This window comes from Balearica regulorum, chromosome 2 (genome assembly GCF_011004875.1).
Source record: "Balearica regulorum gibbericeps isolate bBalReg1 chromosome 2, bBalReg1.pri, whole genome shotgun sequence".
NCBI lineage: Eukaryota > Metazoa > Chordata > Aves > Gruiformes > Gruidae > Balearica > Balearica regulorum.
This window is the reverse complement of record NC_046185.1, coordinates 8,279,801-8,292,863: the sequence shown is the minus strand read 5'-3', so window position 1 is coordinate 8,292,863 and position 13,063 is coordinate 8,279,801.

Genomic DNA, 13,063 nt, shown 5'->3' with positions numbered 1-13,063 from the left:
AAACATGCTGAGTAAGAAAGCTTCACTGCTATCTTCTCACTCTTTCAAGGAGAATTGCACTCTCAAGTCAGAGCTAAAAATTATTGAAAAGACTTTGCAAATAAAAGTAACTCCAGCATATTTCTTCTGTTGAGTGTTTTGATAGAAAACTACTCTTCCTGCCTTTGAAGACACTGTTTGTTTAACCTTTTCTCAATATAAAGCTTTCTTTTTTTTTAATTCAATAGAAAAAAAAATATTTATTTGGAGGCAAAGCAAAGACAAAAAAACCTCCTGTTTCTTTAAGAGATCCTTTCCTGAACCTTTCTGAGGAAAATTTGTTTAGTTTGTGCATTTTTCAGCCTGTCAACACATCCTTTGTATTCTAATTGTGCCATCTGTAGTTTTAGGTTTTTACAGTTGTCAGTATTCCAAAGACTGAGTTTTGCAATTAATTTGGAGAAGGCAAAGACTCTGTAATATGTAAACTTAGGACTAGCACAGCTGAAGGGGAGGGAATATTTGGAATAAATGATACTCAGGAACTTATTATAAAAGAAAAACATCTTACACGTTCTCTGGTTTTTCTAAACACTATGTTAACAGTCAGTGTTTGGCTTTGGTGATGTCAAGATAAATCAGCATAGTGAAGCACTTGAAGCTGTGAGCCATGACTATAAATTATTCTTGCCACTGTAGATTCAAAAGGGAGTGCTACTATAGGTTTTTGTAGTATATGCAAACAGCAAATCAAGTGCTGGATACATATGCAGCCCAATGTCCTCCTCACATAGGCTGTGGTCGTGGCCATTTCATTCCTTCCTCATTTAGTCCAACTTTGGAAAATACTAGCAGATCCTCTTTGGAAGTATGAAGACACTGCTTGGGTTCTGAAAGCTTAAAAACCTATATGAGCTGCCAAGATGACACAATGCAACTTATGATGATGAGGACCACTGTACCACCATTTCAAAATTCAACACACCCTGCTTATTAGCTTTTGCTTCTGATTCCCAGGATTAACTATCCAAGGTAGATGATGGTTTCTCAAAATTGAAGTTCCCTCTTACCACCAAATCCAGTTACACAATTAGGGAGGTTCTGGGAACCTGCTCTGAGGTCAGAGGAGGGACTCCTTTGGTGGCAGAGCCAATTTAGGCATATCCCAGATTTGGACCATGGACCTAACTGTGATGGTAGCTGATAATTTTGTGTCACTTTCTGAATCTCATATTTTACAAATACTACACCTATTTTTGCACAAGGGACATTGTTCAATGTATGTTTGCCACATGTTCCTCTGCACATGGACAGTTGGGAAGCTATACTTTTTTAACATGTTTTCTTGTATCCATGTTTTTTTACTCCAACTTCTGGTGACGAATAAAAGACTGTTTGTATGTGGAATATTTCATTCCCCCTTTCCAGTCCCAAATAGTGACACTGGTAAACTTCCAGGATGAGATATAAGTTACACCCATTACCCAGCCACTTCACCTCACACCCACTTTATCTGCTTCAAGGAAGACATTAAAAGAAATCTCACTCCTCTTAGTCATGCATGCACAAATGCAACATGCTACTAACAATTGTGCCACCTGGAAGACAGGGGGCCTTCTCTTGTATCAGGAATTCCATTCACTCAAGTTGTAGTATCTGGAGCTGTGGATTTAAAGATTAAACTCTCCTGATGATCTAGCTAGGGCACCCTGATAGTTTTCTGTTTTTTTTCCATATATGAAATTATTTTTGTAAGATGCTCTGGTGCTGAGAAGTGAAGATCTCAAAATTTAAGACATGTTGGAATTAACTCTTCATCTTTAATGCAAAGTTTGGCATTTTGCCTGTAACTAACTCAGTTCTTTCATTGTGTTTTGATGTGCTTAGAAATTTGGAACAATTTTTTGGATGAAACCAACTATTGGCAGGGTGCTGTTATTGAACCACCATGGCCTGAGATGGAAAAGACTTCTTTGGTCATCTGTTCCTTCTCATTGACGAACCAAGATTAGTCTTCATTATTGCACATTTGGCTAATGTTTTTTTTTCTGTTTGGTTTTCTTCCTGCCAGGCCATGAATTCTGAGAATTTTTTTCCTGGGAGATGATTATTCAGGCTAACAAATCTGTAAAATTAAATTAAAACTGAAGCTGTTCAATTGTGAAACATTATGTTTCTCATAGATGTTCATGTGCCTACTAGTTTAAGCTGTGGGGGCTTAGGGTTTTTTGGTTTTTTTGTTTGTTTGTTTGGTTGGTTTTTTTTTTGTAAGTGCACTTACATTTAAAAGATAGCAAGTAACCAGATGTCCCTCAGTGTGGGTGCTGCAGATCCTGCCTCATCAATCTGGGCATCCCTTTGTGAATTGAAATGAGAGCAACACCAGGACCCCACAGGCTTGTGCTGATCTCACAGAATTATTGCCACCTGGAAGAACAAGCCAATGGTTCAGAGCCAGCTCACCAGGTCACCGTTTCAAGCTCAGCCAGAGAGGCTGTAGGTATTATCACCTGACAGCTTTTTGGCAAGCAGATCGTCTACAAAATGAGTTGATGGACTCGGGCCACTCCAAAGAGGTGTTCACATTTTAGAAAAATGTCCTCGGATAGCCCAAACTGGCTCAAAAACACACACAAACCTAATTCACAGCAGAATACATCTGGCCAGCTATGCATGCCCACAAAATGCTGTTTTCTTACCCAACAACTAAAGCCTAAAACATGCTGATAGCCCCTTTCTTATTATAGACCAGCAAGTTCAGGGCAAGATGATAAAAAATGTGATAACAGAACATCATCCAAGGAAAAGGATGCACTTGGGAGCTCGCACTCATTGCTGGAGAAGCCAGAAAAAACTGCTACCACTGTTCAGCCCAGTTGCTTCAGAATCCCAGTTTCTCTTGAGAGAAACTGAAATAGAGCAGCCAAGGGTAAATCCTGTAGATGGAGACAAACCAAGCACAAATGGTTTTCATGGAATTTTTCTACAGTCTGTATTCATACTGTCAGGGACAGGTTATGTGGAGGAAGGGACCTTCAGTTCTCTTCCCTTTATTTCTTTGTTACAGCCTTGGAAAGAACATTGCAGCTTCTCTCCAATCCCCCAGTAGATGCAGAGAACTGAGAAAAGCTGTGGCATGGCATGGTAGGAAGGGACAGCTCATGGTTCCCCCAGTCAAAGTCCTGTGCCACTGACCTATGGGATCCCAAGGGAACAGCACTGCTTCGGGTCCATGGCTGTATTATCCTAATGCTGGCATTACATACGTAAATTCATAACAGGAACCTTGTGACACCACCCACTGCATCCTCTCAGGACAGAGATTAATCTGTGAGAACATTTTGTGTTTCCAAAACTTTTAAAGGTGAGACTCCCATTCAGTTCTTTAGCTTTGGGTATCACACATGTAACTTCGAGGCAAGATCCCAAGAGAAAGTAGTAGCTGCATCTGCTGCCAAGTCTGCAGTCTTTTGGGAAAATTAAGCAGGAGATATATTTCAGTCATGGTTCTTAATAATGCAGCCTCTTAACCATGTCGTTTGATAAAACTGTAAAAACATCTTCCAGGAAAGGTCTGCCATGCTCTTGTCTTAACAGACCCTGTAACAGATGGGAGGTTGGGCCTCTCCTGCTAAACTGAGGATGAACTTTCTAACATCTACCTCTACAATGAATAACATCAGATACCATTTCTCTATAGCCTTGACAGGGAAGTTATTTGAAGCAGTGTTGCCTAAGCTAAAATAAACCAACTATTTAAGTAACAGAAGGACCAAAGGATTAGAGCAAAGAAACTGGATGTTCTGTTACTGTGGCGAGCACAAACAGTGCTCCACAAAATGTCCCTTAGCTCACTGAGTGAAAGGCACTCAGGACTGAAGTAGAGCACTCAGCACATTGAAAGAGTGGGCTCTAAATGTGCCCTTAAGATGATAGTCTAGAAAGAAGGTACTGAAGGGAGCATATTTTTTAAAATGCAGAATTCTGAAAAGGTGTGAATAGCTTCATCAACAAATCACATTAATATTAATATTCATATACTCATTTATAAAGCAATCGCTGGTGAATCAAGTTGGTTATCTTCAGAGCAGAATGCAAGGATGTTTTGTTTAATCAAGTTTTTGAAGTGGTTTATTAATTAGGTTCCACCAAAGCAAAGATGCTCAAATAATGGAATTGAGATCTGAATGAGTCAGTTCTGAAAAGATCAAGTATTGTGATTTTTTTTTTTTTTTTTTTTTTAACCTGATGATGGTGTTTGATGTGGTTGGCTAAGTTAGCTCCTTAACACTAGTGAAAAGAAGACCTGCAGGGTATAGGGAATAGACTGCAAATCCTTATTTGAGTTTTGTTTATTACTACCTGATATGCCAAATTATGACAAAATTTGTATTAGTGCACTAGCTGCATATTCAGTGCATATTCAGTGCAAAAAGATCAAATGAATATTGAATCAAATAGATCAAGTGCAAAGGAGAATAGTACATGAGAGCCAAGAGGCACTGCATTTGGTACAAATGTCACAGGCTTCTACAGGAATGTATCTCCATGTCTGTTTCAAATACCTATATAAATAAAGTAAATCCTTGTGCTGATACTTTTACTTCATGGTATCTTGACACAAGGAACAATTCTGCTTTAAGCAGTTTCCCAGACCTTTTTCTTTCTTTTATAAATCACTGAAATGGAAGCTTTTGAGCCATGTAAGCTTTACAACAATGTTTTCAAAACTGGAGACTTAAAGAAAGATTCTTTAGTTTTTGCACAGGTATATAAACAAATTGACAGATGTAAAAGTACATGTGGAATACATTTGAAAGTAATTTGTCCAAATAAAACTTTTGGGACCTCATTTTTGGCTGTGTACAAGAGGGAATTAAATGCCCAGAGGCAGATTCTGAACATGTGAACATCACATATGACTCAAACTAAGTGGAATTCAGACTGCTTAGGGTTGCTGCTCTCAATCATCCTGGAGATCCCTAAGATGAAATCCCAGCTCTTTCTCAGTCTGAACAGCTGCCTACCATGGCCTCAAGCTGACAGATGACCTAGGGGCATGGTTCGGCCCTCCACTGTGGTTCTGGCATGTAGAGAGGAATGCCTCCATACCCAGAGGCTTACATAGTCCTGTAAGTATGCTTGCACTGTGTCTACCAAACACTGGAAGAAGGTCCTCACTGAAGATGACTAGAAGGCACAGTGTTATGCCTCCCATCTAAGTGTTATATAGTAGCTCACCAAGGATCAAGAAGACCATGGTCTGGGGGAATTTGTGTTCTTAACTTCACCTTCTAAGAAAGGTGCTTTCACACAATGGTCCTGGCCCCTACTGCAAGGACTACTTGCCTTTAGGTATGGTACTCGGAGCTGAAACTGGAACTGAAAGCTCCCTACTCCCGTCAGAGTAGAAGGCCAGTTTAAGCATCAGGCGAGAGGCTAGGACACAAAAGATGTGCAAGAGACATGGTCACACTTATAATCTGCCTGATCTGAACCCTTATGTCATGTAGCCTTTAGAGGTCTTGATGTTACCCCAGACAAAATGGTAGAAATTTATCACCAAAGTACAACGAGTAGCAGGTTTTTTCTTTTCCATGTGTTTAGGTTTTTTGCTTTGCTTTTTCCCCAATAATAGTTTTGTCCCTGAATCCTGACAGGGGGATTAGGGAGAATTGCAAGGTGTGAATTCACAGTAGAAACTCCATTGAGGATGGCTAAGAGGGCAAAGATTTTAAGCCTTCCCTTAAAGCATCCTATTGGCTAAGTTTAAGAGCTCTCTGCACAGCATATGGACCTCTGTGACTCCTGTTCCTGGATGTCTAACAATACTCATGCCTTGTATGAAGCCTGAACACCAAAAAATGCACTAAAGAGCAAGATGCCTGCCCAAAAATTCAGTGTTGTGATAATCAATTCCCCTTTCTGAACCTAGCCATCTTCTCCATAATCATAGTCAGAGACAAGAACTAGCATTGCTTCCTTCAGTAAGATAAAATAAGAGTTGTGACTGGAATAGGTCCCTAATAAATGATGCTGTTCTCTTTCCAGACAGCCACAAAACCTGTATTTAAATTCAGGCTGTGATGATGGGTAGAAAGCTGTATGCATTTAACCACTTTCATTTATAAAAGTAAGAAAGAAGTATAATAATTTCTCTTGATCACAGATTTTGTCTCAAAGGTCTTGAGAGGTGGGACGTGTGTGCATTCGCATCTCAAGAGGGTGGGGAAGGTCTTTGTTTCACCTGAGTGATTTAGTGATATCCAGGAAGAAGATATAAGCAAAACCAACTCTTGATTCTCAAATTAAGAGAGATTTGAGAGCGTGGGCTCTATGGCAAAGGTTAGGTTGCATCTGGAGTGGGAGAGAAGCAGTCTCCAGGTCTTTATCTCTGACCTATACAATTCTGAGTCTCTCTTCCTCTTTTCTGACTCACTGAAAGTTCTCTATTCTGTAGCAGTCATGTAAACAGTCTTCTTTTTTTTTTTTTTTTTTTTTTTTTTTTGGCCCTTGCCCATGCTTAAGCTATTCAAGAGAAGAAAGAGGAGGTCTTGATCTAAAAGGTTTGAGAACAACTGAGTTGGATGCATCAGGTTTAATCAAAAGGTTTAATCAAAAATCACGAGGCACCATTCTATTGACTTCACTGGGCATGGGATCAGACCTAATCTGAAATAATAAACTAGAAGTCCCAGGATAAATTGTTCTGCTATTTTTTCCAGAATTTTTGCAGGATTGTAAGAGCGTTTATAGAAGGTGACCCAGAAAACTAGTAAAGAAAAGCATATTGTTATGCAAGGAAAGATAAAACAGAGGCACATCTATCAGTTGAGTATGGTTTAATTGGATGAAACCCAAGATGTATTGGCAATCATGTAAAAAATACTCTGCACACTGGGGGATGAGGAGGTGATTTACAAACCCATTGTTTGCAAATGCAAATGCAAGAAGAAAAAAGGCATGTAAGCAAAGATTTGTGCTGCATTCAGAAGCTTACAAGTAATCCAAATTTGGGTTAGAAATCATGATACTGAAATAATCCTTATATTTGAAAAATGCAATGCTCTTAGAAGAGGCTGAAATTTAAAGATCTATTATTTACTAATGAGAATGTAAGAGCTCTTGAATATTAAAGAGCTGAGAGAAGTTTGGGAATGAAACAGATCTTAGTTGCATGAGAGAGGAAATATCTGTAAAAATAAATCGGTATTATTATACCTTACATTTCTTGTGATATGATACAGAAATTGGGAAATAATTTTCCTAAAGGAAGTGACATATAATTAGTAGGATATGGTAGGAAGTTTAATTGCATAGGGCTACAGTGACTTTCTTCTGTGGAAGGTGAAATTACTGGGGTGTGTTGTGAAAGGAATATAGGATCTTTTCTTAATTTCCTGAGCTTATTAACAAAAAAGGTTGGGGAATGATCAAAAAAAAAAAAAAAGAGAGTCTTCTCAGGAAATTACATTCAAGTTTTAGGATCTGTCTGTTCCTGAGTTAGAAGAAAAGCACATCCAGAAAAAGCAAGGGACACTTATTAAAAAGGATTAAAGTTTATTTTTTAAACTGTGTATACTAATGAAAGGTCACAACATCAGTATGAATAATTCACTCCTAAGAGATCTGCCATTTCTTCTGGCATGAAAAGCCCCATTGCACAGCCAAGCCTCTCCCAAGTGTCCTCAACATATGGGACAACAGTTGAAAGTGTTCATAAAAACAATTCTACTGAAGAGATGCCCTTTTGGTAGAGCAATCTACCATCACCACTGTAATAGCAGGATTTCATTGCTGTCTTGCAGAGATCAAATAGTCAGAACTTGTTAAGAAAAAGAATATTCTTCTAGACTCAGATATCTCAGTGCAATTAACATCTGAGTTTCTATTTCAATAGCACTTCATTTACAGAGAAATTTTATATAGTGTGATATGAAGAGTTTCTACCCACATTCTAAAAGGCTAGAAGGTCAGGGCTGTATGATTAAAAAAAAAAAAAAGTATGACAAAAACTGATGTGAAGGTTGCAGCCAAAGGCAGCTAAAATGGAGGTGTGAAGCCACCCTTGGGCTGTCTCACTTAACTTTCTGGTTACAATGGAGGGCAATTTTTTATCCCTGGGTTTTCAGAGAAGAAAGGTCTCTGGCAGAGGCAGAAAATGACTGAATGAAAGTAATTGAGAAAGAGAGTGAACTGGAGCTCTGCAGGAAGACAGTTCAGCTCAAGGAAATTTCTACAGACAAAGATCGCTCCCTGCCTCCATCACAATGCGAGCGTACAGTACAGTGCATCCTTTCTTCCCACTGCGAAACATGGCCGACTGTCAGCAGACAACTTTCCTTTTTTCTTTTTCCCTTCTGGCAGCATATGTCTTGCTTCAGTTGATTTTTCTGACTAGTAGCCTGCAAACACAGTGGATGCTTATGTTCACAGTGGGATTATAAGCTTCCTACTTCCAATCCATTAAGCATGGTCTGTGACAACGTGTGCACCACATCTTATTATACAAATATGTGTAATCCATCAAACAATTCAAAAAAGTAGAACTCTTCAAAGTTTGTATAACTGACTTATGAACTCTGTTCACTTTGTGGAATATGCACAGAAGGCAAGTTAAGTGAACAGTTGAAAGCACACCATAAATTACGTATGAATCAAAGCAGACGTGGATGTACAAAACCAAAAAACCCCTTCCTTCCCCCAAAACAGAGATAGAGTTTATACTTGAAAGCAGTAGAGCATCCAACAGTATGTTGTGGGTTATGGCATTGGATCTAAAGCATTGGAATGAATGTTCTTTGGGATAAAGGGGATTCAGCAATTTTGCATTATCATTAATCTCCCAAAAACATGTCTAAGAGAAAAATAGCAGACAGTAGCTAATTAGATATCTGCTTTAAAAAAAACAAAATTCATGTTGTGGGGGTTTTTCTGTAGAATTAATACATGTGAAATATGCTAGACAGCAGGGGATGGAGATGGACGCTCTCTATTTGCAGAGGAAATGCAGCCCCGTGTGTGTCTGTGCCAGGCTAGGACAGCTGTTTAGCCTTCCCCAGTATGGCCCTTGCCAAAAAAAAAAAAAAAAAAAAAATTAATTAATTTTAGGATCCTCTCCTAAAAATAAAGTGTGGTCTTAAAACCCTTTTCAGAAGAGCAGCCATGACTTGAGGTAGCACGTAAGTGTACTACTGCCTTTTTCTGCAAATGCAGAAGTAAACTGGCAGTGGCATACTCTGGAGTCTCCTATTTCCCAAGCCTGCTAATTCCCATCCACATTATTTTCTGAAAGGCTGTTCCTCTTAAAGAAACTAGTTCTCCTCCCTCCCAGATGAATGATCTAATTCATAGCTTTGTGGTCCCACAGGTTTCAGACCAAAACATCTGAAATCTTAAACTATCTGGCAGATCAATGTGCACATCAGCAAGTTTGATTTTGGGTTTGTTTTTTTTTTTCACCTTCACAGCAGGTGCTATGATGTCAATGTTGTTTCATGGAGTAGGTTGTGGAGGTCTCATTTATCACAGCCACCTCTGCTGGGAACCTTGGTAGCATCAGAAGCACTGATCCTACACGGACACTTTCCAGGCCTCTGCATTCACAGGCAACCACTATATACCCATGATATTTCTTGAGATCGGGACATCCCACCTTATCTCTGCCTAGCCTGCGCATCAAACCCCTTAACCTCTCCATCCAATCAATCACATATGTAAGTGTTACTACAAAAGACAAAAAGCCCTACTTCTATTCCTCTTTCATAAAAACATAAGAACAAAATGGAACAGCTCTGTAAAGTCAACTTTTTCTACTACAAAACAAGAGCATAGTTGTTGCCTACCCCAAGGAGTTTGCTGTGTAAGGGTCATACCTGAGATCTCAGGGTGACACCTCTGAGGTAAGGGTGAGAGATACACATCTAAGTAATGTGTTTTGTTTGGGCTGTACTAGAGCAGCATAAGAATTATCATCTCACTATATAAAAATGTCTGTGTATATAGTTTATTTATATATATATATTTAAACAAATTGGGAAATGTATTTGAAAATCAGGAGGTTTAGTTGCTTGAGCCTGGACAATGTAAAAGAATTATTGGGTTAATTAGTATGCCCCAAAAGTCATTAGTATCACCTCCAAGAAACTGTGTGGCATTCATATATTTCTATGCCAAATTTATTTGATGACTTTATTTCAAGAAGCTGCATTAGAAAAAGTTAGAGAAATTACTTATGAGACCAAAACTTCAAATATAAGCTTCATACCCAAGAGGTAACACTAATCAAAGCCTGATAATTATCAGGTTGATTCTGCAAACTTTTAATTGTCCCCAAGTCCATGTCAGTTCTGCAGGATCTGCCGAGCATCTTGCAGAACTGAAATCCTTTTGAAAAGCATGACTACCCAGGGACTGCTTTTGCCATCCTCGTTGCTGATTTCAGTGGCACTGTTTGTGAAGTAGGGTGGTGGTGTGAATGAGCTACTTATGCTGCTTCTTTTAGATAAAGGCATATCTGAAAGAGACTCAGGCATAATTTTGCATTAAAGTTGTTTGCACGTACCATGAAACTGCTCTAAAGATGATCTCTAGTAGGCAATCTCATCTTTATAGAAACTGCTCGAAGGTATCTTTCTGCTATTCACATTGTAATTTTCTTGGATCTTTATTTTCTTTTTCCCTAGAGTGGATTGCCAAAGACAGATATACCTGTTAAAATATGCGAAGAAAAATGCAGCTTCGGTGAGGACACTTATCTATCTGAATGCAACGCTGGTAGGACAACACATTGACACCACTGATTGCCCTATTTTCCCAATTCTTCAAAATGACTGAAAGCTTTGTCAATGACAAACTCCTGAACTTGACCTTAAAATTTGTTAGATGAAAATAAGAAGCTCCCTTACAAACCTTGCTCCACAATATTATTTTTCAAGCAATGGGAGGCACAGTTTTGCCACAAGTAGCATAAATATGATTGGATAATTTGTTATCTTGAGGTTATACATAAGATGAAGTTTGCTTTTTAAACCTTAGCACCAATTATCATTAGCTATTAACCTTGAAATTAAAAAAAAAAAAAAAAAAAAGTAAATCCTGCATTGCATCACAAATTTAGTGGCTACAAAAACTTTTTGCTTCACTATGATCACAGATTCTCATAGTTGAGGACTGGACAGGACTGTTTGATCAGTTAGTTTGACCTTATCCTACTATCAGGTACCTTTCACTGTTTTACTTCTATGCTGAGATCAGTAAGTTGCCCAGTCAGTAACTTCCAGGAAATTCCCCATTTTTGATTTGAACACATCACAGCTGGAAAATCTTTGCAATCTGCTCCAGTGGCCAACTGGCCTTGCCGATCAGTTTATTTTCGCTATGGATTTCCTTGATGTCAGTTCCCAGCTATTAGGCTATCTAGGGAGAACCAAAATTAAATTATCCTCTGTAGATGATGGAGGCAGAAATATTACCATCATGCCCTCACTCTGACACATTAAAAATGGAGACATGAACCCAATATTCCTATTGTGTAGGAAAATGCCTTACGCAGAAGGCAGTATCCAGAGAAGGTGATGTAATGCTCCCTATTCAGCCTGCTGTTACAGGTACGTGCACCTAAAGAAGGCACAAGAATTACTTCAATTAGTACAGCATAATTTAGACCAAGTTTGCTAGTTTCTAAGTCATTAGTACTAGGCTGAGACCATATCAGGCATTCTCTGTGGCTCTTACCTAAATAATCAGCTCAGAGCCACATAAGGACTGAAGTGCAGATCTGCCAAGGAGACCATCATTGCGGTCGCTTGCTGGGTAGCATGCAGAAAAGTGCTCAAGGGCCACCTAAGAGCAGTGACAATCTGTTCAGGGACAGGAGTAGGTCCTTCTTATGGGAGTGGGGCCCCATCCTTAGAAACAGTAGTCTCTCTCATCTGCTTGTGAAAGTTTAAAGATGTTTTTAGAGTAGCTGTGTTTTGGCTGATGCTATGGAGAACAGCAGCCTTTCAAGGGAAATATCACCACAAAATCCTCCCCAAGGTAGCACCATGGTCACTTCAACAGAGATGATGAAGAAGCAACCCCAGGTGGAGGCATGGACTGCCAGAAAACATCTCTCTGAACCAACACAAAATGAGAGCAAACCTCACTCAACTCCCTGAGATCGATTGGGCCTCACTTTAAGTCCACCAATTTCAATTAGTACCCTGGAACTAATTTCTCCTCTGATCTCCAGCGCACCTGAGCTGCTTTGCTGGTTTATTGGCCTCCTCTCCTTCGACCATAATTTTTTTCTGGCTGTGGGCCAGAGGGAACATTAAGCACCTGAATTTCCAAATTTAATTATAGTGTTTAAATAATGATACAGAGCATTGATTCCATTTACTCACAATGGCACAAACCAGCTTTAAGTATTTAACACCTAGGGCACTTCCTGTCTCACCACTCTCCATTTAATCACCTTCTGTCAATTAAAAAAATCCCGAAGAGGCTGGTCTGCTTTATACCATTAGAGAAACTGAATACCCCAGGCATTACAGCAGCTTTTATTTAGTGTTTTATGTCCTGGAGAGAAAGATTTGCTTGAAATGAAGTAGATGGTGTATTTGAATCTTTATATTGCACACTCACAACTCACTCTCAAACTGCTTGGGTACTGGCACAGTCTGACCTGAGCTAATAAACTCTTTTTGATGGTCTGGCTGCACAAAAGGACTCTGAGATGTGGATGCATGGGTTTTTGCAGAGAAATTAACGTTTGGAGCGCTCAGAGCATGCCTGATGCAGGGTGGTTTTGTGTTTCACCATACTGGAGGAGAGCCCCATCCAGAGTGCCAGTTCTGAGTGCATTACAACCTCACAGCCCCAGGACACTGCCTGCAGATGTCTGCTGCGGAGAGCTGGTGAGGTGCTCTTAGTCCTCAGGTCCTGCAGGGCCATGGGAGTGCTGCATCCTGGGAGGTGAGTTAGTGTCAGATGAGGTGAGAGCTGCCCGCTCTCCACTTTCCAAGCATTTCCATCTGAATCCAGCAAAAAGCCATCCCAGAGCTCTAGACAACAGCAATGCTACAGCACACCTATGCCA